Source organism: Ascidiella aspersa, chromosome 4 (genome assembly GCF_963924565.1).
Source record: "Ascidiella aspersa chromosome 4, kaAscAspe10.2, whole genome shotgun sequence".
Taxonomy (NCBI): Eukaryota; Metazoa; Chordata; class Ascidiacea; order Phlebobranchia; family Ascidiidae; genus Ascidiella; species Ascidiella aspersa.
Window position 1 is genome coordinate 24,705,332 of NC_139450.1, and position 15,736 is coordinate 24,721,067.

A 15,736-nucleotide genomic window follows, 5' to 3' on the forward strand; every position below is an offset into this window, starting at 1 on the left:
ATTTTGCCTATGACAATTGGTATTGCTAGGCGGTCACCCATCCAAGTACTAACCAATCCCGACGTTGCTTAACTTCCGAGATCGGACGAGATCGGGTGCATTCAACCTGGTATGGTCGTAGCCAGTATTGGTCAACATTTTTTGGTCTAATCTATTTAAAAATGTAAAAACTTAAATAAATCATATTTTGCCTACGACAATTGGTATTCCTAGGCGGTCACCCATCCAAGTACTAACCAATCCCGACGTTGCTTAACTTCCGAGATCGGACGAGATCGGATGCATTCAACCTGGTATGGTCGTAAGCAGTATTTCTCAACATTTTATGTCTATTCTATTTTAAAAATAAAAACTTAAATAAATCATATTTTGTCTACGACAATTGGTATTCCTAGGCGGTCACCCATCCAAGTACTAACCAATCCCGACGTTGCTTAACTTCCGAGATCGGAGGAGATCGGGTGCATTCAACCTGGTATGGTCGTAGACAGTATTGGTCAACATTTATGGTCTAATCAATTTAAAAATGTAAAAACTTAAATAAATCATATTGTGCCTACGACAATTGGTATTCCTAGGTATGGTCGTAGCCAGTATTGGTCAACATTTTTTGGTCTAATCTATTTAAAAATGTAAAAACTTAAATAAATCTTATTTTGCCTACGACAATTGGTATTGCTAGGCGGTCACCCATCCAAGTACTAACCAATCCCGACGTTGCTTAACTTCCGAGATCGGACGAGATCGGGTGCATTCAACCTGGTATGGTCGTAGACAGTAATCGTCAACATTTATGGTCTAATCTATTTAAAAATGTAAAAACTTAAATAAATCATATTGTGCCTACGACAATTGGTATTCCTAAGCGGTCACCCATCCAAGTACTAACCAATCCCGACGTTGCTTAACTTCCGTGATCGGACGAGATCGTGTGCATTCAACCTGGTATGGTCGTGGACATTATTGGTCAACATTTATGGTCTAATCTATTTAAAAATGTAAAACTTAAATAAATCATATTGTGCCTACGACAATTGGTGTTCCTAGGCGGTCACCCATCCAAGTACTCACCAATCCCAACGTTGCTTAACTTCCGAGATCGGACGAGATCGGGTGCATTGAACCTGGTATGGTCGTAGACAGTGTTGGTAAACATTTTTTGGTCTAAAATCTTTAAAATGCTAACATTTAAATATATTTTAAAAATAATATTTTGCCTATGACAATTGGAATTCCTATGCGGTCACCCATCCAAGTACTAACCAATCCCGACGTTGCTTAACTTCCGAGATCGGACGAGATCGGGTGCATTCAACCTGGTATGGTCGTAAGCAGTATTTCTCAACATTTTACGTCTAATCTATTTAAAAAAGTAAAAACTTAAATAAATCATATTTTGCCTACGACAATTGGTATTCCTAGGCGGTCACCCATCCAAGTACTAACCAATCCCGACGTTGCTTAACTTCCGAGATCGGACGAGATCGGGTGCATTCAACCTGGTATGGTCGTAGACAGTATTGGTCAACATTTATGGTCTAATCTATTTAAAAATGTAAAAACTTAAACAAATCATATTGTGCCTACGACAATTGGTATTCCTAGGCGGTCACCCATCCAAGTACTAACCAATCCCGACGTTGCTTAACTTCCGAGATCGGACGAGATGGGGTGCATTCAACCTGGTATGGTCGTATGCAGTATTGGACAACATTTTTAGGTCTAATCTATTTAAAAATGTAAAAACTTAAATAAATCATATTTTGCCTATGACAATTGGTATTCCTAGGCGGTCACCCATCCAAGTACTAACCAATCCCGACGTTGCTTAGCTTCCGAGATCGGACGAGATCGGGTGCATTCAACCTGGTATGTTCGTAGCCAGTATTGGTCAACATTTTTTGGTCTAATCTATTTAAAAATGTAAAAACTTAAATAAATCATATTTTGCCTACGACAATTGGTATTCCTAGGCGGTCACCCATCCAAGTACTAACCAATCCCGACGTTGCTTAACTTCCGAGATCGGACGAGATCGGGTGCATTCAACCTGGTATGGTCGTAGACAGTATTGGTCAACATTTATGGTCTAATCTATTTAAAAATGTAAAAACTTAAATAAATGTTATTATGCCTACGACAATTGGTATTCCTAGGCGGTCACCCATCCAAGTACTAACCAATCCCGACGTTGCTTAACTTCCGAGATCGGACGAGATCGGGTGCATTCAACCTGGTATGGTCGTAGACAGTATTGGTCAACATTTTTTGGTCTAAAATCTTTAAAAATGTTAACATTTAAATATATTTTAAAAATCATATTTTGCCTATGAAAATTGGTATTGCTAGGCGGTCACCCATCCAAGTACTAACCAATCCCGACGTTACTTAACTTCCGAGATCGGCCGAGATCGGGTGCATTCAACCTGGTATGGTCGTAAGCAGTATTTCTCAACATTTTACGTCTAATCTATTTAAAAAAGTAAAAACTTAAATAAATCATATTTTGCCTACGACAATTGGTATTCCTAGGCGGTCACCCATCCAAGTACTAACAAATCCCGACGTTGCTTAACTTCCGAGATCGGACGAGATCGGGTGCATTCAACCTGGTATGGTCGTGGAGAGTATTGGTCAACATTTATGGTCTAATCTATTTAAAAATGTAAAAACTTAAACAAATCATATTGTGCCTACGACAATTGGTATTCCTAGGCGGTCACCCATCCAAGTACTAACCAATCCCGACGTTGCTTAACTTCCGAGATCGGACGAGATGGGGTGCATTCAACCTGGTATGGTCGTATGCAGTATTGGTCAACATTTTTAGGTCTAATCTATTTAAAAATGTAAAAACTTAAATAAATCATATTTTGCCTACGACAATTGGTATTCCTAGGCGGTCACCCATCCAAGTACTAACCAATCCCGACGTTGCTTAACTTCCGAGATCGGACGAGATCGGGTGCATTCAACCTGGTATGTTCGTAGCCAGTATTGGTCAACATTTTTTGGTCTTATCTATTTAAAAATGTAAAAACTTAAATAAATTATATTTTGCCTACGACAATTGGTATTCCTAGGAGGTTACCCATCCAAGTACTAACCAATCCCGACGTTGCTTAACTTCCGAGATCGGACGAGAACGGGTGTATTCAACCTGGTATGGTCGTACACAGTATTGGTCAACATTTATGGTCTAATCTATTTAAAAATGTAAAAACTTAAATAAATGATATTATGCCTACGACAATTGGTATTCCTAGGCGGTCACCCATCCAAGTACTAACCAATCCCGACGTTGCTTAACTTCCGAGATCGGACGAGATCGGGTGCATTCAACCTGGTATGGTCGTAGACAGTATTGGTCAACATTTTTTGGTCTAAAATCTTTAAAAATGTTAACCTTTAAATATATTTTAAAATTCATATTTTGCCTATGACAATTGGTATTGCTAGGCGGTCACCCATCCAAGTACTAACCAATCCCGACGTTACTTAACTTCCGAGATCGGACGAGATCGGGTGCATTCAACCTGGTATGGTCGTAAGCAGTATTTCTCAACATTTTACGTATAATCTATTTAAAAAAGTAAAAACTTAAATAAATCATATTTTGCCTACGACAATTGGTATTCCTAGGCGGTCACCCATCCAAGTACTAACCAATCCCGACGTTGCTTAACTTCCGAGATCGGACGAGATCGGGTGCATTCAACCTGGTATGGTCGTAGACAGTATTGGTCAACATTTATGGTCTAATCTATTTAAAAATGTAAAAACTTAAACAAATCATATTGTGCCTACGACAATTGGTATTCCTAGGCGGTCACCCATCCAAGTACTAACCAATCCCGACGTTGCTTAACTTCCGAGATCGGACAAGATGGGGTGCATTCAACCTGGTATGGTCGTAGCCAGTATTGGTCAACATTTTTAGGTCTAATCTATTTAAAAATGTAAAAACTTAAATAAATCATATTTTGCCTACGACAATTGGTATTCCTAGGCGGTCACCCATCCAAGTACTAACCAATCCCGACGTTGCTTAACTTCCGAGATCGGACGATATCGGGTGCATTCAACCTGGTATGTTCGTAGCCAGTATTGGTCAACATTTTTTGGTCTAATCTATTTAAAAATGTAAAAACTTAAATAAATCATATTTTGCCTACGACAATTGGTATTCCTAGGCGGTCACCCATCCAAGTACTAACCAATCCCGACGTTGCTTAACTTCCGAGATCGGACGAGATCGGGTGCATTCAACCTGGTATGGTCGTAGACAGTATTGGTCAACATTTATGGTCTAATCTATTTAAAAATGTAAAAACTTAAATAAATGATATTATGCCTACGACAATTGGTATTCCTAGGCGGTCACCCATCCAAGTACTAACCAATCCCGACGTTGCTTAACTTCCGAGATCGGACGAGATCGGGTGCATTCAACCTGGTATGGTCGTAGAGAGTATTGGTCAACATTTTTTGGTCTAAAATCTTTGAAAATGTTAACATTTAAATATATTTTAAAAATCATATTTTGCCTATGACAATTGGTATTGCTAGGCGGTCACCCATCCAAGTACTAACCAATCCCGACGTTGCTTAACTTCCGAGATCGGACGAGATCGGGTGCATTCAACCTGGTATGGTCGTAGCCAGTATTGGTCAACATTTTTTGGTCTAATCTATTTAAAAATGTAAAAACTTAAATAAATCATATTTTGCCTACGACAATTGGTATTCCTAGGCGGTCACCCATCCAAGTACTAACCAATCCCGACGTTGCTTAACTTCCGAGATCGGACGAGATCGTGTGCATTCAACCTGGTATGGTCGTGGACAGTATTGGTCAACATTTATGGTCTAATCTATTTAAAAATGTAAAAACTTAAATAAATGATATTATGCCTACGACAATTGGTATTCCTAGGCGGTCACCCATCCAAGTACTAACCAATCCCGACGTTGCTTAACTTCCGAGATCGGACGAGATCGGGTGCATTCAACCTGGTATGGTCGTAGAGAGTATTGGTCAACATTTTTTGGTCTAAAATCTTTGAAAATGTTAACATTTAAATATATTTTAAAAATCATATTTTGCCTATGACAATTGGTATTGCTAGGCGGTCACCCATCCAAGTACTAACCAATCCCGACGTTGCTTAACTTCCGAGATCGGACGAGATCGGGTGCATTCAACCTGGTATGGTCGTAGCCAGTATTGGTCAACATTTTTTGGTCTAATCTATTTAAAAATGTAAAAACTTAAATAAATCATATTTTGCCTACGACAATTGGTATTCCTAGGCGGTCACCCATCCAAGTACTAACCAATCCCGACGTTGCTTAACTTCCGAGATCGGACGAGATCGTGTGCATTCAACCTGGTATGGTCGTGGACAGTATTGGTCAACATTTATGGTCTAATCTATTTAAAAATGTAAAACTTAAATAAATCATATTGTGCCTACGACAATTGGTATTCCTAGGCGGTCACCCATCCAAGTACTAACCAATCCCAACGTTGCTTAACTTCCGAGATCGGACGAGATCGGGTGCATTGAACCTGGTATGGTCGTAGACAGTGTTGGTAAACATTTTTTGGTCTAAAATCTTTAAAATGCTAACATTTAAATATATTTTAAAAATAATATTTTGCCTATGACAATTGGTATTCCTAGGCGGTCACCCATCCAAGTTGCAACCAATCCCGATGTTGCTTAACTTCCGAGATCGGACGAGATCGTGTGCATTCAACCTGGTTTGGTCGTAGACAGTATTGGTCAACATTTTTTGGTCTAAAATCTTCAAAAATGTTAACATTTAAATATATTTTATAAATCATATTTTGCCTATGACAATTGGAATTCCTATGCGGTCACCCATCCAAGTACTAATCAATCCCGACGTTGCTTAACTTCCGAGATCGGACGAGATCGGGTGCATTCAACCTGGTATGGTCGTAAGCACTATTTCTCAACATTTTACGTCTAATCTATTTAAAAAAGTAAAAACTTAAATAAATCATATTTTGCCTACGACAATTGGTATTCCTAGGCGGTCACCCATCCAAGTACTAACCAATCCCGACGTTGCTTAACTTCCGAGATCGGACGAGATCGGGTGCATTCAACCTGGTATGGTCGTATGCAGTATTGGTCAACATTTTTAGGTCTAATCTATTTAAAAATGTAAAAACTTAAATAAATCATATTTTGCCTACGACAATTGGTATTCCTAGGCGGTTACCCATCCAAGTACTAACCAATCCCGACGTTGCTTAACTTCCGAGATCGGACGAGATCGGGTGTATTCAACCTGGTATGGTCGTATGCAGTATTGGTCAACATTTTTAGGTCTAATCTATTTAAAAATGTAAAAACTTAAATAAATGATATTATGCCTACGACAATTGGTATTCCTAGGCGGTCACCCATCCAAGTACTAACCAATCCCGACGTTGCTTAACTTCCGAGATCGGACGAGATGGGGTGCATTCAACCTGGTATGGTCGTATGCAGTATTGGTCAACATTTTTAGGTCTAATCTATTTAAAAATGTAAAAACTTAAATAAATCATATTTTGCCTACGACAATTGGTATTCCTAGGCGGTTACCCATCCAAGTACTAACCAATCCCGACGTTGCTTAACTTCCGAGATCGGACGAGATCGGGTGTATTCAACCTGGTATGGTCGTAGACAGTATTGGTCAACATTTATGGTCTAATCTATTTAAAAATGTAAAAACTTAAATAAATGATATTATGCCTACGACAATTGGTATTCCTAGGCGGTCACCCATCCAAGTACTAACCAATGCCGACGTTGCTTAACTTCCGAGATCGGACGAGATCGGATGCATTCAACCTGGTATGGTCGTAGACAGTATTGGTCAACATTTTTTGGTCTAAAATCTTTAAAAATGTTAACATTTAAATATATTTTAAAAATCATATTTTGCCTATGACAATTGGTATTGCTAGGCGGTCACCCATCCAAGTACTAACCAATCCCGACGTTACTTAACTTCCGAGATCGGACGAGATCGGGTGCATTCAACCTGGTATGGTCGTAAGCAGTATTTCTCAACATTTTACGTCTAATCTATTTAAAAAAGTAAAAACTTAAATAAATCATATTTTGCCTACGACAATTGGTATTCCTAGGCGGTCACCCATCCAAGTACTAACCAATCCCGACGTTGCTTAACTTCCGAGATCGGACGAGATCGGGTGCATTCAACCTGGTATGGTCATAGACAGAATTGGTCAACATTTATGGTCTAATCTATTTAAAAATGTAAAAACTTAAACAAATCATATTGTGCCTACGACAATTGGTATTCCTAGGCGGTCACCCATCCAAGTACTAACCAATCCCGACGTTGCTTAACTTCCGAGATCGGACGAGATGGGGTGCATTCAACCTGGTATGGTCGTAGCCAGTATTGGTCAACATTTTTAGGTCTAATCTATTTAAAAATGTAAAAACTTAAATAAATCATATTTTGCCTACGACAATTGGTATTTCTAGGCGGTCACCCATCCAAGTACTAACCAATCCCGACGTTGCTTAACTTCCGAGATCGGACGATATCGGGTGCATTCAACCTGGTATGTTCGTAGCCAGTATTGGTCAACATTTTTTGGTCTAATCTATTTAAAAATGTAAAAACTTAAATAAATCATATTTTGCCTACGACAATTGGTATTCCTAGGCGGTCACCCATCCAAGTACTAACCAATCCCGACGTTGTTTAACTTCCGAGATCGGACGAGATCGGGTGCATTCAACCTGGTATGGTCGTAGACAGTATTGGTCAACATTTATGGTCTAATCTATTTAAAAATGTAAAAACTTAAATAAATGATATTATGCCTACGACAATTGGTATTCCTAGGCGGTCACCCATCCAAGTACTAACCAATCCCGACGTTGCTTAACTTCCGAGATCGGACGAGATCGGGTGCATTCAACCTGGTATGGTCGTAGAGAGTATTGGTCAACATTTTTTGGTCTAAAATCTTTGAAAATGTTAACATTTAAATATATTTTAAAAATCATATTTTGCCTATGACAATTGGTATTGCTAGGCGGTCACCCATCCAAGTACTAACCAATCCCGACGTTGCTTAACTTCCGAGATCGGACGAGATCGGACGAGATCGGGTGCATTCAACCTGGTATGGTCGTAGCCAGTATTGGTCAACATTTTTTGGTCTAATCTATTTAAAAATGTAAAAACCTTAATAAATCATATTTTGCCTACGACAATTGGTATTCCTAGGCGGTCACCCATCCAAGTACTAACCAATCCCGACGTTGCTTAACTTCCGAGATCGGACGAGATCGGATGCATTCAACCTGGTATGGTCGTAAGCAGTATTTCTCAACATTTTATGTATATTCTAATTTAAAAATAAAAACTTAAATAAATCATATTTTTCCTACGACAATTGGTATTCCTAGGCGGTCACCCATCCAAGTACTAACCAATCCCGACGTTGCTTAACTTCCGAGATCGGAGGAGATCGGGTGCATTCAACCTGGTATGGTCGTAGACAGTATTGGTCAACATTTATGGTCTAATCAATTTAAAAATGTAAAAACTTAAATAAATCATATTGTGCCTACGACAATTGGTATTCCTAGGTATGGTCGTAGCCAGTATTGGTCAACATTTTTTGGTCTAATCTATTTAAAAATGTAAAAACTTAAATAAATCTTATTTTGCCTACGACAATTGGTATTCCTAGGCGGTCACCCATCCAAGTACTAACCAATCCCGACGTTGCTTAACTTCCGAGATCGGACCAGATTGGGTGCATTCAACCTGGTATGGTCGTAGACAGTAATCGTCAACATTTATGGTCTAATCTATTTAAAAATGTAAAAACTTAAATAAATCATATTGTGCCTACGACAATTGGTATTCCTAGGCGGTCACCCATCCAAGTACTAACCAATCCCGACGTTGCTTAACTTCCGTGATCGGACGAGATCGTGTGCATTCAACCTGGTATGATCGTGGACAGTATTGGTCAACATTTATGGTCTAATCTATTTAAAAATGTAAAACTTAAATAAATCATATTGTGCCTACGACAATTGGTATTCCTAGGCGGTCACCCATCCAAGTACTCACCAATCCCAACGTTGCTTAACTTCCGAGATCGGACGAGATCGGGTGCATTGAACCTGGTATGGTCGTAGACATTGTTGGTAAACATTTTTTGGTCTAAAATCTTTAAAATGCTAACATTTAAATATATTTTAAAAATAATATTTTGCCTATGACAATTGGAATTCCTATGCGGTCACCCATCCAAGTACTAACCAATCCCGACGTTGCTTAACTTCCGAGATCGGACGAGATCGGGTGCATTCAACCTGGTATGGTCGTAAGCAGTATTTCTCAACATTTTACGTCTAATCTATTTAAAAAAGTAAAAACTTAAATAAATCATATTTTGCCTACGACAATTGGTATTCCTAGGCGGTCACCCATCCAAGTACTAACCAATCCCGACGTTGCTTAACTTCCGAGATCGGACGAGATCGGGTGCATTCAACCTGGTATGGTCGTAGACAGTATTGGTCAACATTTATGGTCTAATCTATTTAAAAATGTAAAAACTTAAACAAATCATATTGTGCCTACGACAATTGGTATTCCTAGGCGGTCACCCATCTAAGTACTAACCAATCCCGACGTTGCTTAACTTCCGAGATCGGACGAGATGGGGTGCATTCAACCTGGTATGGTCGTATGCAGTATTGGACAACATTTTTAGGTCTAATCTATTTAAAAATGTAAAAACTTAAATAAATCATATTTTGCCTATGACAATTGGTATTCCTAGGCGGTCACCCATCCAAGTACTAACCAATCCCGACGTTGCTTAACTTCCGAGATCGGACGAGATCGGGTGCATTCAACCTGGTATGTTCGTAGCCAGTATTGGTTAACATTTTTTGGTCTAATCTATTTAAAAATGTAAAAACTTAAATAAATCATATTGTGCCTACGACAATTGGTATTCCTAGGCGGTCACCCATCTAAGTACTAACCAATCCCGACGTTGCTTAACTTCCGAGATCGGACGAGATGGGGTGCATTCAACCTGGTATGGTCGTATGCAGTATTGGACAACATTTTTAGGTCTAATCTATTTAAAAATGTAAAAACTTAAATAAATCATATTTTGCCTATGACAATTGGTATTCCTAGGCGGTCACCCATCCAAGTACTAACCAATCCCGACGTTGCTTAACTTCCGAGATCGGACGAGATCGGGTGCATTCAACCTGGTATGTTCGTAGCCAGTATTGGTTAACATTTTTTGGTCTAATCTATTTAAAAATGTAAAAACTTAAATAAATCATATTTTGCCTACGACAATTGGTATTCCTAGGCGGTCACCCATCCAAGTACTAACCAATCCCGACGTTGCTTAACTTCCGAGATCGGACGAGATCGGGTGCATTCAACCTGGTATGGTCGTAGACAGTATTGGTCAACATTTTTTGGTCTAAAATCTTTAAAAATGTTAACATTTAAATATATTTTAAAAATCATATTTTGCCTATGAAAATTGGTATTGCTAGGCGGTCACCCATCCAAGTACTAACCAATCCCGACGTTACTTAACTTCCGAGATCGGACGAGATCGGGTGCATTCAACCTGGTATGGTCGTATGCAGTATTGGACAACATTTTTAGGTCTAATCTATTTAAAAATGTAAAAACTTAAATAAATGTTATTATGCCTACGACAATTGGTATTCCTAGGCGGTCACCCATCCAAGTACTAACCAATCCCGACGTTGCTTAACTTCCGAGATCGGACGAGATCGGGTGCATTCAACCTGGTATGGTCGTAGACAGTATTGGTCAACATTTTTTGGTCTAAAATCTTTAAAAATGTTAACATCTATTTAAAAATGTAAAAACTTAAATAAATCATATTTTGCCTACGACAATTGGTATTCCTAGGCGGTCACCCATCCAAGTACTAACCAATCCCGACGTTGCTTAACTTCCGAGATCGGACGAGATCGGGTGCATTCAACCTGGTATGTTCGTAGCCAGTATTGGTCAACATTTTTTGGTCTTATCTATTTAAAAATGTAAAAACTTAAATAAATTATATTTTGCCTACGACAATTGGTATTCCTAGGCGGTTACCCATCCAAGTACTAACCAATCCCGACGTTGCTTAACTTCCGAGATCGGACGAGAACGGGTGTATTCAACCTGGTATGGTCGTAGACAGTATTGGTCAACATTTATGGTCTAATCTATTTAAAAATGTAAAAACTTAAATAAATGATATTATGCCTACGACAATTGGTATTCCTAGGCGGTCACCCATCCAAGTACTAACCAATCCCGACGTTGCTTAACTTCCGAGATCGGACGAGATCGGGTGCATTCAACCTGGTATGGTCGTAGACAGTATTGGTCAACATTTTTTGGTCTAAAATCTTTAAAAATGTTAACATTTAAATATATTTTAAAAATCATATTTTGCCTATGAAAATTGGTATTGCTAGGCGGTCACCCATCCAAGTACTAACCAATCCCGACGTTACTTAACTTCCGAGATCGGACGAGATCGGGTGCATTCAACCTGGTATGGTCGTAAGCAGTATTTCTCAACATTTTACGTCTAATCTATTTAAAAAAGTAAAAACTTAAATAAATCATATTTTGCCTACGACAATTGGTATTCCTAGGCGGTCACCCATCCAAGTACTAACCAATCCCGACGTTGCTTAACTTCCGAGATCGGACGAGATCGGGTGCATTCAACCTGGTATGGTCGTAGACAGTATTGGTCAACATTTATGGTCTAATCTATTTAAAAATGTAAAAACTTAAACAAATCATATTGTGCCTACGACAATTGGTATTCCTAGGCGGTCACCCATCCAAGTACTAACCAATCACGACGTTGCTTAACTTTCGAGATCGGACGAGATGGGGTGCATTCAACCTGGTATGGTCGTAGCCAGTATTGGTCAACATTTTTAGGTCTAATCTATTTAAAAATGTAAAAACTTAAATAAATCATATTTTGCCTACGACAATTGGTATTCCTAGGCGGTCACCCATCCAAGTACTAACCAATCCCGACGTTGCTTAACTTCCGAGATCGGACGATATCGGGTGCATTCAACCTGGTATGTTCGTAGCCAGTATTGGTCAACATTTTTTGGTCTAATCTATTTAAAAATGTAAAAACTTAAATAAATCATATTTTGCCTACGACAATTGGTATTCCTAGGCGGTCACCCATCCAAGTACTAACCAATCCCGACGTTGCTTAACTTCCGAGATCGGACGAGATCGGGTGCATTCAACCTGGTATGGTCGTAGACAGTATTGGTCAACATTTATGGTCTAATCTATTTAAAAATGTAAAAACTTAAATAAATGATATTATGCCTACGACAATTGGTATTCCTAGACGGTCACCCATCCAAGTACTAACCAATCCCGACATTGCTTAACTTCCGAGATCGGACGAGATCGGGTGCATTCAACCTGGTATGGTCGTAGAGAGGATTGGTCAACATTTTTTGGTCTAAAATCTTTGAAAATGTTAACATTTAAATATATTTTAAAAATCATATTTTGCCTATGACAATTGGTATTGCTAGGCGGTCACCCATCCAAGTACTAACCAATCCCGACGTTGCTTAACTTCCGAGATCGGACGAGATCGGGTGCATTCAACCTGGTATGGTCGTAGAGAGGATTGGTCAACATTTTTTGGTCTAAAATCTTTGAAAATGTTAACATTTAAATATATTTTAAAAATCATATTTTGCCTATGACAATTGGTATTGCTAGGCGGTCACCCATCCAAGTACTAACCAATCCCGACGTTGCTTAACTTCCGAGATCGGACGAGATCGGGTGCATTCAACCTGGTATGGTCGTAGCCAGTATTGGTCAACATTTTTTGGTCTAATCTATTTAAAAATGTAAAAACTTAAATAAATCATATTTTGCCTACGACAATTGGTATTCCTAGGCGGTCACCCATCCAAGTACTAACCAATCCCGACGTTGCTTAACTTCCGAGATCGGACGAGATCGGATGCATTCAACCTGGTATGGTCGTAAGCAGTATTTCTCAACATTTTATGTCTATTCTAATTTAAAAATAAAAACTTAAATAAATCATATTTTGCCTACGACAATTGGTATTCCTAGGCGGTCACCCATCCAAGTACTAACCAATCCCGACGTTGCTTAACTTCCGAGATCGGAGGAGATCGGGTGCATTCAACCTGGTATGGTCGTAGACAGTATTGGTCAACATTTATGGTCTAATCAATTTAAAAATGTAAAAACTTAAATAAATCATATTGTGCCTACGACAATTGGTATTCCTAGGTATGGTCGTAGCCAGTATTGGTCAACATTTTTTGGTTTAATCTATTTAAAAATGTAAAAACTTAAATAAATCTTATTTTGCCTACGACAATTGGTATTCCTAGGCGGTCACCCATCCAAGTACTAACCAATCCGGACGTTGCTTAACTTTCGAGATCGGACAAGATCGGGTGCATTCAACCTGGTAGGGTCGTAGACATTAATCGTCAACATTTATGGTCTAATCTATTTAAAAATGTAAAAACTTAAATAAATCATATTGTGCCTACGACAATTGGTATTCCTAGGCGGTCACCCATCCAAGTACTAACCAATCCCAACGTTGCTTAACTTCCGAGATCGGACGAGATCGGGTGCATTCAACCTGGTATGGTCGTGGACAGTATTGGTCAACATTTATGGTCTAATCTATTTAAAAATGTAAAACTTAAATAAATCATATTGTGCCTACGACAATTGGTATTCCTAGGCGGTCACCCATCCAAGTACTAACCAATCCCAACGTTGCTTAACTTCCGAGATCGGACGAGATCGGGTGCATTGAACCTGGTATGGTCGTAGACAGTGTTGGTAAACATATTTTGGTCTAAAATCTTTAAAATGCTAACATTTAAATATATTTTAAAAATAATATTTTGCCTATGACAATTGGTATTCCTAGGCGGTCCCCCATCCAAGTACCAACCAATCCCGATGTTGCTTAACTTCCGAGATCGGACGAGATCGTGTGCATTCAACCTGGTTTGGTCGTAGACAGTATTGGTCAACATTTTTTGGTCTAGAATCTTTAAAAATGTTAACATTTAAATATATTTTAAAAATCATATTTTGCCTATGACAATTGGTATTGCTAGGCGGTCACCCATCCAAGTACTAACCAATCCCGACGTTGCTTAACTTCCGAGATCGGACGAGATCGGGTGCATTCAACCTGGTATGGTCGTAGACAGTATTGGTCAACATTTTTTGGTCTAAAATCTTCAAAAATGTTAACATTTAAATATATTTTATAAATCATATTTTGCCTATGACAATTGGAATTCCTATGCGGTCACCCATCCAAGTACTAACCAATCCCGACGTTGCTTAACTTCCGAGATCGGACGAGATCGGGTGCATTCAACCTGGTATGGTCGTAAGCAGTATTTATCAACATTTTACGTCTAATCTATTTAAAAAAGTAAAAACTTAAATAAATCATATTTTGCCTACGACAATTGGTATTCCTAGGCGGTCACCCATCCAAGTACTAACCAATCCCGACGTTGCTTAACTTCCGAGATCGGACGAGATCGGGTGCATTCAACCTGGTATGGTCGTAGACAGTATTGGGCAACATTTATGGTCTAATCTATTTAAATATGTAAAAACTTAAATAAATCATATTGTGCCTACGACAATTGGTATTCCTAGGCGGTCACCCATCCAAGTACTAACCAATCCCGACGTTGCTTAACTTCCCAGATCGGACGAGATCGGGTGCATTCAACCTGGTATGGTCGTAAGCAGTATTTCTCAACATTTTGCGTCTAATCTATTTAAAAAAGTAAAAACTTAAATAAATCATATTTTGCCTACGACAATTGGTATTCCTAGGCGGTCACCCATCCAAGTACTAACCAATCCCGACGTTGCTTAACTTCCGAGATCGGACGAGATCGGGTGCATTTAACCTGGTATGGTCGTAGACAGTATTGGTCAACATTTATGGTCTAATCTATTTAAATATGTAAAAACTTAAATAAATCATATTGTGCCTACGACAATTGGTATTCCTAGGCGGTCACCAATCCAAGTACTAACCAATCCCGACGTTGCTTAACTTCCGAGATCGGACGAGATCGGGTGCATTCAACCTGGTATGGTCGTAAGCAGTATTTCTCAACATTTTATGTCTATTCTATTTTAAAAATAAAAACTTAAATAAATCATATTTTGCCTACGACAATTGGTATTCCTAGGCGGTCACCCATCCAAGTACTAACCAATCCCGACGTTGCTTAACTTCCGAGATCGGACGAGATCGTGTGCATTCAACCTGGTTTGGTCGTAGACAGTATTGGTCAACATTTTTTGGTCTAGAATCTTTAAAAATGTTAACATTTAAATATATTTTAAAAATCATATTTTGCCTATGACAATTGGTATTGCTAGGCGGTCACCCATCCAAGTACTAACCAATCCCGACGTTGCTTAACTTCCGAGATCGGACGAGATCGTGTGCATTCAACCTGGTTTGGTCGTAGACAGTATTGGTCAACATTTTTTGGTCTAGAATCTTTAAAAATGTTAACATTTAAATATATTTTAAAAATCATAT

At 38.8% G+C, this 15,736-nt stretch overlaps 42 non-coding genes and 41 pseudogenes across 42 annotated transcripts; all 83 read right to left on the reverse strand.

Annotated features, from left to right (window-relative positions):
* Nucleotides 1–4: 4 nt before the first annotated feature.
* Nucleotides 5–123, reverse strand: LOC146155622 (5S ribosomal RNA; annotated as a pseudogene).
* Nucleotides 124–188: 65 nt separating this feature from the next.
* LOC146155623 (5S ribosomal RNA) lies at nucleotides 189–307 on the reverse strand. The gene has a single exon (XR_014496738.1). It is a non-coding gene; the product is annotated as a 5S ribosomal RNA (ribosomal RNA).
* Nucleotides 308–370: 63 nt separating this feature from the next.
* LOC146155624 (5S ribosomal RNA) lies at nucleotides 371–489 on the reverse strand. The gene has a single exon (XR_014495657.1). It is a non-coding gene; the product is annotated as a 5S ribosomal RNA (ribosomal RNA).
* Nucleotides 490–657: 168 nt separating this feature from the next.
* On the reverse strand, nucleotides 658–776 carry LOC146155625 (5S ribosomal RNA). Its single transcript, XR_014497665.1, has one exon. It is a non-coding gene; the product is annotated as a 5S ribosomal RNA (ribosomal RNA).
* Nucleotides 777–840: 64 nt separating this feature from the next.
* LOC146155626 (5S ribosomal RNA) lies at nucleotides 841–959 on the reverse strand (annotated as a pseudogene).
* Nucleotides 960–1,022: 63 nt separating this feature from the next.
* LOC146155627 (5S ribosomal RNA) lies at nucleotides 1,023–1,141 on the reverse strand. The gene has a single exon (XR_014498488.1). It is a non-coding gene; the product is annotated as a 5S ribosomal RNA (ribosomal RNA).
* Nucleotides 1,142–1,214: 73 nt separating this feature from the next.
* Nucleotides 1,215–1,333, reverse strand: LOC146155628 (5S ribosomal RNA). Its single transcript, XR_014497902.1, has one exon. It is a non-coding gene; the product is annotated as a 5S ribosomal RNA (ribosomal RNA).
* Nucleotides 1,334–1,397: 64 nt separating this feature from the next.
* Nucleotides 1,398–1,516, reverse strand: LOC146155629 (5S ribosomal RNA). The gene has a single exon (XR_014495234.1). It is a non-coding gene; the product is annotated as a 5S ribosomal RNA (ribosomal RNA).
* Nucleotides 1,517–1,580: 64 nt separating this feature from the next.
* On the reverse strand, nucleotides 1,581–1,699 carry LOC146155630 (5S ribosomal RNA; annotated as a pseudogene).
* Nucleotides 1,700–1,764: 65 nt separating this feature from the next.
* On the reverse strand, nucleotides 1,765–1,883 carry LOC146155631 (5S ribosomal RNA; annotated as a pseudogene).
* Nucleotides 1,884–1,948: 65 nt separating this feature from the next.
* LOC146155632 (5S ribosomal RNA) lies at nucleotides 1,949–2,067 on the reverse strand. Its single transcript, XR_014495235.1, has one exon. It is a non-coding gene; the product is annotated as a 5S ribosomal RNA (ribosomal RNA).
* A 64-nt stretch (nucleotides 2,068–2,131) lies between these two features.
* LOC146155633 (5S ribosomal RNA) lies at nucleotides 2,132–2,250 on the reverse strand. Its single transcript, XR_014495236.1, has one exon. It is a non-coding gene; the product is annotated as a 5S ribosomal RNA (ribosomal RNA).
* Nucleotides 2,251–2,324: 74 nt separating this feature from the next.
* LOC146155634 (5S ribosomal RNA) lies at nucleotides 2,325–2,443 on the reverse strand (annotated as a pseudogene).
* Nucleotides 2,444–2,507: 64 nt separating this feature from the next.
* On the reverse strand, nucleotides 2,508–2,626 carry LOC146155635 (5S ribosomal RNA; annotated as a pseudogene).
* A 64-nt stretch (nucleotides 2,627–2,690) lies between these two features.
* Nucleotides 2,691–2,809, reverse strand: LOC146155636 (5S ribosomal RNA; annotated as a pseudogene).
* Nucleotides 2,810–2,874: 65 nt separating this feature from the next.
* LOC146155637 (5S ribosomal RNA) lies at nucleotides 2,875–2,993 on the reverse strand. The gene has a single exon (XR_014498300.1). It is a non-coding gene; the product is annotated as a 5S ribosomal RNA (ribosomal RNA).
* Nucleotides 2,994–3,058: 65 nt separating this feature from the next.
* Nucleotides 3,059–3,177, reverse strand: LOC146155638 (5S ribosomal RNA; annotated as a pseudogene).
* Nucleotides 3,178–3,241: 64 nt separating this feature from the next.
* Nucleotides 3,242–3,360, reverse strand: LOC146155639 (5S ribosomal RNA). Its single transcript, XR_014495237.1, has one exon. It is a non-coding gene; the product is annotated as a 5S ribosomal RNA (ribosomal RNA).
* Nucleotides 3,361–3,434: 74 nt separating this feature from the next.
* LOC146155640 (5S ribosomal RNA) lies at nucleotides 3,435–3,553 on the reverse strand (annotated as a pseudogene).
* A 64-nt stretch (nucleotides 3,554–3,617) lies between these two features.
* Nucleotides 3,618–3,736, reverse strand: LOC146155641 (5S ribosomal RNA). Its single transcript, XR_014495238.1, has one exon. It is a non-coding gene; the product is annotated as a 5S ribosomal RNA (ribosomal RNA).
* A 64-nt stretch (nucleotides 3,737–3,800) lies between these two features.
* On the reverse strand, nucleotides 3,801–3,919 carry LOC146155642 (5S ribosomal RNA; annotated as a pseudogene).
* Nucleotides 3,920–3,984: 65 nt separating this feature from the next.
* LOC146155643 (5S ribosomal RNA) lies at nucleotides 3,985–4,103 on the reverse strand (annotated as a pseudogene).
* Nucleotides 4,104–4,168: 65 nt separating this feature from the next.
* Nucleotides 4,169–4,287, reverse strand: LOC146155644 (5S ribosomal RNA). The gene has a single exon (XR_014495239.1). It is a non-coding gene; the product is annotated as a 5S ribosomal RNA (ribosomal RNA).
* Nucleotides 4,288–4,351: 64 nt separating this feature from the next.
* On the reverse strand, nucleotides 4,352–4,470 carry LOC146155645 (5S ribosomal RNA). The gene has a single exon (XR_014496784.1). It is a non-coding gene; the product is annotated as a 5S ribosomal RNA (ribosomal RNA).
* Nucleotides 4,471–4,544: 74 nt separating this feature from the next.
* Nucleotides 4,545–4,663, reverse strand: LOC146155646 (5S ribosomal RNA; annotated as a pseudogene).
* A 65-nt stretch (nucleotides 4,664–4,728) lies between these two features.
* Nucleotides 4,729–4,847, reverse strand: LOC146155647 (5S ribosomal RNA; annotated as a pseudogene).
* A 64-nt stretch (nucleotides 4,848–4,911) lies between these two features.
* Nucleotides 4,912–5,030, reverse strand: LOC146155648 (5S ribosomal RNA). The gene has a single exon (XR_014496785.1). It is a non-coding gene; the product is annotated as a 5S ribosomal RNA (ribosomal RNA).
* A 74-nt stretch (nucleotides 5,031–5,104) lies between these two features.
* On the reverse strand, nucleotides 5,105–5,223 carry LOC146155649 (5S ribosomal RNA; annotated as a pseudogene).
* Nucleotides 5,224–5,288: 65 nt separating this feature from the next.
* LOC146155650 (5S ribosomal RNA) lies at nucleotides 5,289–5,407 on the reverse strand (annotated as a pseudogene).
* A 63-nt stretch (nucleotides 5,408–5,470) lies between these two features.
* Nucleotides 5,471–5,589, reverse strand: LOC146155651 (5S ribosomal RNA). The gene has a single exon (XR_014497549.1). It is a non-coding gene; the product is annotated as a 5S ribosomal RNA (ribosomal RNA).
* A 73-nt stretch (nucleotides 5,590–5,662) lies between these two features.
* On the reverse strand, nucleotides 5,663–5,781 carry LOC146155652 (5S ribosomal RNA; annotated as a pseudogene).
* Nucleotides 5,782–5,855: 74 nt separating this feature from the next.
* LOC146155653 (5S ribosomal RNA) lies at nucleotides 5,856–5,974 on the reverse strand (annotated as a pseudogene).
* Nucleotides 5,975–6,038: 64 nt separating this feature from the next.
* LOC146155654 (5S ribosomal RNA) lies at nucleotides 6,039–6,157 on the reverse strand. Its single transcript, XR_014495930.1, has one exon. It is a non-coding gene; the product is annotated as a 5S ribosomal RNA (ribosomal RNA).
* A 65-nt stretch (nucleotides 6,158–6,222) lies between these two features.
* Nucleotides 6,223–6,341, reverse strand: LOC146155655 (5S ribosomal RNA). The gene has a single exon (XR_014496400.1). It is a non-coding gene; the product is annotated as a 5S ribosomal RNA (ribosomal RNA).
* Nucleotides 6,342–6,406: 65 nt separating this feature from the next.
* Nucleotides 6,407–6,525, reverse strand: LOC146155656 (5S ribosomal RNA; annotated as a pseudogene).
* A 65-nt stretch (nucleotides 6,526–6,590) lies between these two features.
* Nucleotides 6,591–6,709, reverse strand: LOC146155657 (5S ribosomal RNA). The gene has a single exon (XR_014495596.1). It is a non-coding gene; the product is annotated as a 5S ribosomal RNA (ribosomal RNA).
* A 64-nt stretch (nucleotides 6,710–6,773) lies between these two features.
* On the reverse strand, nucleotides 6,774–6,892 carry LOC146155658 (5S ribosomal RNA; annotated as a pseudogene).
* Nucleotides 6,893–6,966: 74 nt separating this feature from the next.
* On the reverse strand, nucleotides 6,967–7,085 carry LOC146155659 (5S ribosomal RNA; annotated as a pseudogene).
* A 64-nt stretch (nucleotides 7,086–7,149) lies between these two features.
* LOC146155660 (5S ribosomal RNA) lies at nucleotides 7,150–7,268 on the reverse strand. Its single transcript, XR_014495672.1, has one exon. It is a non-coding gene; the product is annotated as a 5S ribosomal RNA (ribosomal RNA).
* A 64-nt stretch (nucleotides 7,269–7,332) lies between these two features.
* On the reverse strand, nucleotides 7,333–7,451 carry LOC146155661 (5S ribosomal RNA; annotated as a pseudogene).
* Nucleotides 7,452–7,516: 65 nt separating this feature from the next.
* On the reverse strand, nucleotides 7,517–7,635 carry LOC146155662 (5S ribosomal RNA; annotated as a pseudogene).
* A 65-nt stretch (nucleotides 7,636–7,700) lies between these two features.
* On the reverse strand, nucleotides 7,701–7,819 carry LOC146155663 (5S ribosomal RNA). The gene has a single exon (XR_014495658.1). It is a non-coding gene; the product is annotated as a 5S ribosomal RNA (ribosomal RNA).
* Nucleotides 7,820–7,883: 64 nt separating this feature from the next.
* LOC146155664 (5S ribosomal RNA) lies at nucleotides 7,884–8,002 on the reverse strand. The gene has a single exon (XR_014496786.1). It is a non-coding gene; the product is annotated as a 5S ribosomal RNA (ribosomal RNA).
* A 74-nt stretch (nucleotides 8,003–8,076) lies between these two features.
* Nucleotides 8,077–8,205, reverse strand: LOC146155665 (5S ribosomal RNA; annotated as a pseudogene).
* A 65-nt stretch (nucleotides 8,206–8,270) lies between these two features.
* On the reverse strand, nucleotides 8,271–8,389 carry LOC146155666 (5S ribosomal RNA). The gene has a single exon (XR_014496739.1). It is a non-coding gene; the product is annotated as a 5S ribosomal RNA (ribosomal RNA).
* A 63-nt stretch (nucleotides 8,390–8,452) lies between these two features.
* LOC146155667 (5S ribosomal RNA) lies at nucleotides 8,453–8,571 on the reverse strand. Its single transcript, XR_014497604.1, has one exon. It is a non-coding gene; the product is annotated as a 5S ribosomal RNA (ribosomal RNA).
* Nucleotides 8,572–8,739: 168 nt separating this feature from the next.
* On the reverse strand, nucleotides 8,740–8,858 carry LOC146155668 (5S ribosomal RNA; annotated as a pseudogene).
* A 64-nt stretch (nucleotides 8,859–8,922) lies between these two features.
* On the reverse strand, nucleotides 8,923–9,041 carry LOC146155669 (5S ribosomal RNA; annotated as a pseudogene).
* Nucleotides 9,042–9,104: 63 nt separating this feature from the next.
* LOC146155670 (5S ribosomal RNA) lies at nucleotides 9,105–9,223 on the reverse strand. Its single transcript, XR_014498478.1, has one exon. It is a non-coding gene; the product is annotated as a 5S ribosomal RNA (ribosomal RNA).
* A 73-nt stretch (nucleotides 9,224–9,296) lies between these two features.
* On the reverse strand, nucleotides 9,297–9,415 carry LOC146155671 (5S ribosomal RNA). The gene has a single exon (XR_014497903.1). It is a non-coding gene; the product is annotated as a 5S ribosomal RNA (ribosomal RNA).
* Nucleotides 9,416–9,479: 64 nt separating this feature from the next.
* On the reverse strand, nucleotides 9,480–9,598 carry LOC146155672 (5S ribosomal RNA). Its single transcript, XR_014495240.1, has one exon. It is a non-coding gene; the product is annotated as a 5S ribosomal RNA (ribosomal RNA).
* Nucleotides 9,599–9,662: 64 nt separating this feature from the next.
* Nucleotides 9,663–9,781, reverse strand: LOC146155673 (5S ribosomal RNA; annotated as a pseudogene).
* A 65-nt stretch (nucleotides 9,782–9,846) lies between these two features.
* Nucleotides 9,847–9,965, reverse strand: LOC146155674 (5S ribosomal RNA; annotated as a pseudogene).
* Nucleotides 9,966–10,030: 65 nt separating this feature from the next.
* LOC146155675 (5S ribosomal RNA) lies at nucleotides 10,031–10,149 on the reverse strand (annotated as a pseudogene).
* A 65-nt stretch (nucleotides 10,150–10,214) lies between these two features.
* On the reverse strand, nucleotides 10,215–10,333 carry LOC146155676 (5S ribosomal RNA; annotated as a pseudogene).
* Nucleotides 10,334–10,398: 65 nt separating this feature from the next.
* LOC146155677 (5S ribosomal RNA) lies at nucleotides 10,399–10,517 on the reverse strand. Its single transcript, XR_014495242.1, has one exon. It is a non-coding gene; the product is annotated as a 5S ribosomal RNA (ribosomal RNA).
* Nucleotides 10,518–10,591: 74 nt separating this feature from the next.
* On the reverse strand, nucleotides 10,592–10,710 carry LOC146155678 (5S ribosomal RNA; annotated as a pseudogene).
* A 65-nt stretch (nucleotides 10,711–10,775) lies between these two features.
* On the reverse strand, nucleotides 10,776–10,894 carry LOC146155679 (5S ribosomal RNA). Its single transcript, XR_014495243.1, has one exon. It is a non-coding gene; the product is annotated as a 5S ribosomal RNA (ribosomal RNA).
* Nucleotides 10,895–10,979: 85 nt separating this feature from the next.
* On the reverse strand, nucleotides 10,980–11,098 carry LOC146155680 (5S ribosomal RNA). Its single transcript, XR_014498301.1, has one exon. It is a non-coding gene; the product is annotated as a 5S ribosomal RNA (ribosomal RNA).
* Nucleotides 11,099–11,163: 65 nt separating this feature from the next.
* On the reverse strand, nucleotides 11,164–11,282 carry LOC146155681 (5S ribosomal RNA). Its single transcript, XR_014497475.1, has one exon. It is a non-coding gene; the product is annotated as a 5S ribosomal RNA (ribosomal RNA).
* Nucleotides 11,283–11,346: 64 nt separating this feature from the next.
* LOC146155682 (5S ribosomal RNA) lies at nucleotides 11,347–11,465 on the reverse strand. The gene has a single exon (XR_014495244.1). It is a non-coding gene; the product is annotated as a 5S ribosomal RNA (ribosomal RNA).
* A 74-nt stretch (nucleotides 11,466–11,539) lies between these two features.
* Nucleotides 11,540–11,658, reverse strand: LOC146155683 (5S ribosomal RNA; annotated as a pseudogene).
* A 64-nt stretch (nucleotides 11,659–11,722) lies between these two features.
* LOC146155684 (5S ribosomal RNA) lies at nucleotides 11,723–11,841 on the reverse strand. The gene has a single exon (XR_014495245.1). It is a non-coding gene; the product is annotated as a 5S ribosomal RNA (ribosomal RNA).
* A 64-nt stretch (nucleotides 11,842–11,905) lies between these two features.
* On the reverse strand, nucleotides 11,906–12,024 carry LOC146155685 (5S ribosomal RNA; annotated as a pseudogene).
* A 65-nt stretch (nucleotides 12,025–12,089) lies between these two features.
* LOC146155686 (5S ribosomal RNA) lies at nucleotides 12,090–12,208 on the reverse strand (annotated as a pseudogene).
* Nucleotides 12,209–12,273: 65 nt separating this feature from the next.
* On the reverse strand, nucleotides 12,274–12,392 carry LOC146155687 (5S ribosomal RNA). Its single transcript, XR_014495246.1, has one exon. It is a non-coding gene; the product is annotated as a 5S ribosomal RNA (ribosomal RNA).
* Nucleotides 12,393–12,456: 64 nt separating this feature from the next.
* On the reverse strand, nucleotides 12,457–12,575 carry LOC146155688 (5S ribosomal RNA). The gene has a single exon (XR_014498213.1). It is a non-coding gene; the product is annotated as a 5S ribosomal RNA (ribosomal RNA).
* Nucleotides 12,576–12,649: 74 nt separating this feature from the next.
* Nucleotides 12,650–12,768, reverse strand: LOC146155689 (5S ribosomal RNA; annotated as a pseudogene).
* Nucleotides 12,769–12,842: 74 nt separating this feature from the next.
* LOC146155690 (5S ribosomal RNA) lies at nucleotides 12,843–12,961 on the reverse strand (annotated as a pseudogene).
* Nucleotides 12,962–13,026: 65 nt separating this feature from the next.
* Nucleotides 13,027–13,145, reverse strand: LOC146155691 (5S ribosomal RNA). Its single transcript, XR_014496740.1, has one exon. It is a non-coding gene; the product is annotated as a 5S ribosomal RNA (ribosomal RNA).
* A 63-nt stretch (nucleotides 13,146–13,208) lies between these two features.
* On the reverse strand, nucleotides 13,209–13,327 carry LOC146155692 (5S ribosomal RNA). Its single transcript, XR_014496082.1, has one exon. It is a non-coding gene; the product is annotated as a 5S ribosomal RNA (ribosomal RNA).
* Nucleotides 13,328–13,495: 168 nt separating this feature from the next.
* Nucleotides 13,496–13,614, reverse strand: LOC146155693 (5S ribosomal RNA; annotated as a pseudogene).
* Nucleotides 13,615–13,678: 64 nt separating this feature from the next.
* On the reverse strand, nucleotides 13,679–13,797 carry LOC146155694 (5S ribosomal RNA). The gene has a single exon (XR_014496506.1). It is a non-coding gene; the product is annotated as a 5S ribosomal RNA (ribosomal RNA).
* Nucleotides 13,798–13,860: 63 nt separating this feature from the next.
* LOC146155695 (5S ribosomal RNA) lies at nucleotides 13,861–13,979 on the reverse strand. Its single transcript, XR_014497551.1, has one exon. It is a non-coding gene; the product is annotated as a 5S ribosomal RNA (ribosomal RNA).
* A 73-nt stretch (nucleotides 13,980–14,052) lies between these two features.
* Nucleotides 14,053–14,171, reverse strand: LOC146155696 (5S ribosomal RNA; annotated as a pseudogene).
* A 74-nt stretch (nucleotides 14,172–14,245) lies between these two features.
* LOC146155697 (5S ribosomal RNA) lies at nucleotides 14,246–14,364 on the reverse strand (annotated as a pseudogene).
* A 74-nt stretch (nucleotides 14,365–14,438) lies between these two features.
* Nucleotides 14,439–14,557, reverse strand: LOC146155698 (5S ribosomal RNA). The gene has a single exon (XR_014497904.1). It is a non-coding gene; the product is annotated as a 5S ribosomal RNA (ribosomal RNA).
* Nucleotides 14,558–14,621: 64 nt separating this feature from the next.
* Nucleotides 14,622–14,740, reverse strand: LOC146155699 (5S ribosomal RNA). Its single transcript, XR_014495248.1, has one exon. It is a non-coding gene; the product is annotated as a 5S ribosomal RNA (ribosomal RNA).
* Nucleotides 14,741–14,804: 64 nt separating this feature from the next.
* LOC146155700 (5S ribosomal RNA) lies at nucleotides 14,805–14,923 on the reverse strand (annotated as a pseudogene).
* A 64-nt stretch (nucleotides 14,924–14,987) lies between these two features.
* LOC146155701 (5S ribosomal RNA) lies at nucleotides 14,988–15,106 on the reverse strand. Its single transcript, XR_014496965.1, has one exon. It is a non-coding gene; the product is annotated as a 5S ribosomal RNA (ribosomal RNA).
* Nucleotides 15,107–15,170: 64 nt separating this feature from the next.
* On the reverse strand, nucleotides 15,171–15,289 carry LOC146155702 (5S ribosomal RNA). Its single transcript, XR_014498049.1, has one exon. It is a non-coding gene; the product is annotated as a 5S ribosomal RNA (ribosomal RNA).
* Nucleotides 15,290–15,352: 63 nt separating this feature from the next.
* LOC146155703 (5S ribosomal RNA) lies at nucleotides 15,353–15,471 on the reverse strand (annotated as a pseudogene).
* Nucleotides 15,472–15,545: 74 nt separating this feature from the next.
* LOC146155704 (5S ribosomal RNA) lies at nucleotides 15,546–15,664 on the reverse strand (annotated as a pseudogene).
* Nucleotides 15,665–15,736: the final 72 nt, after the last annotated feature.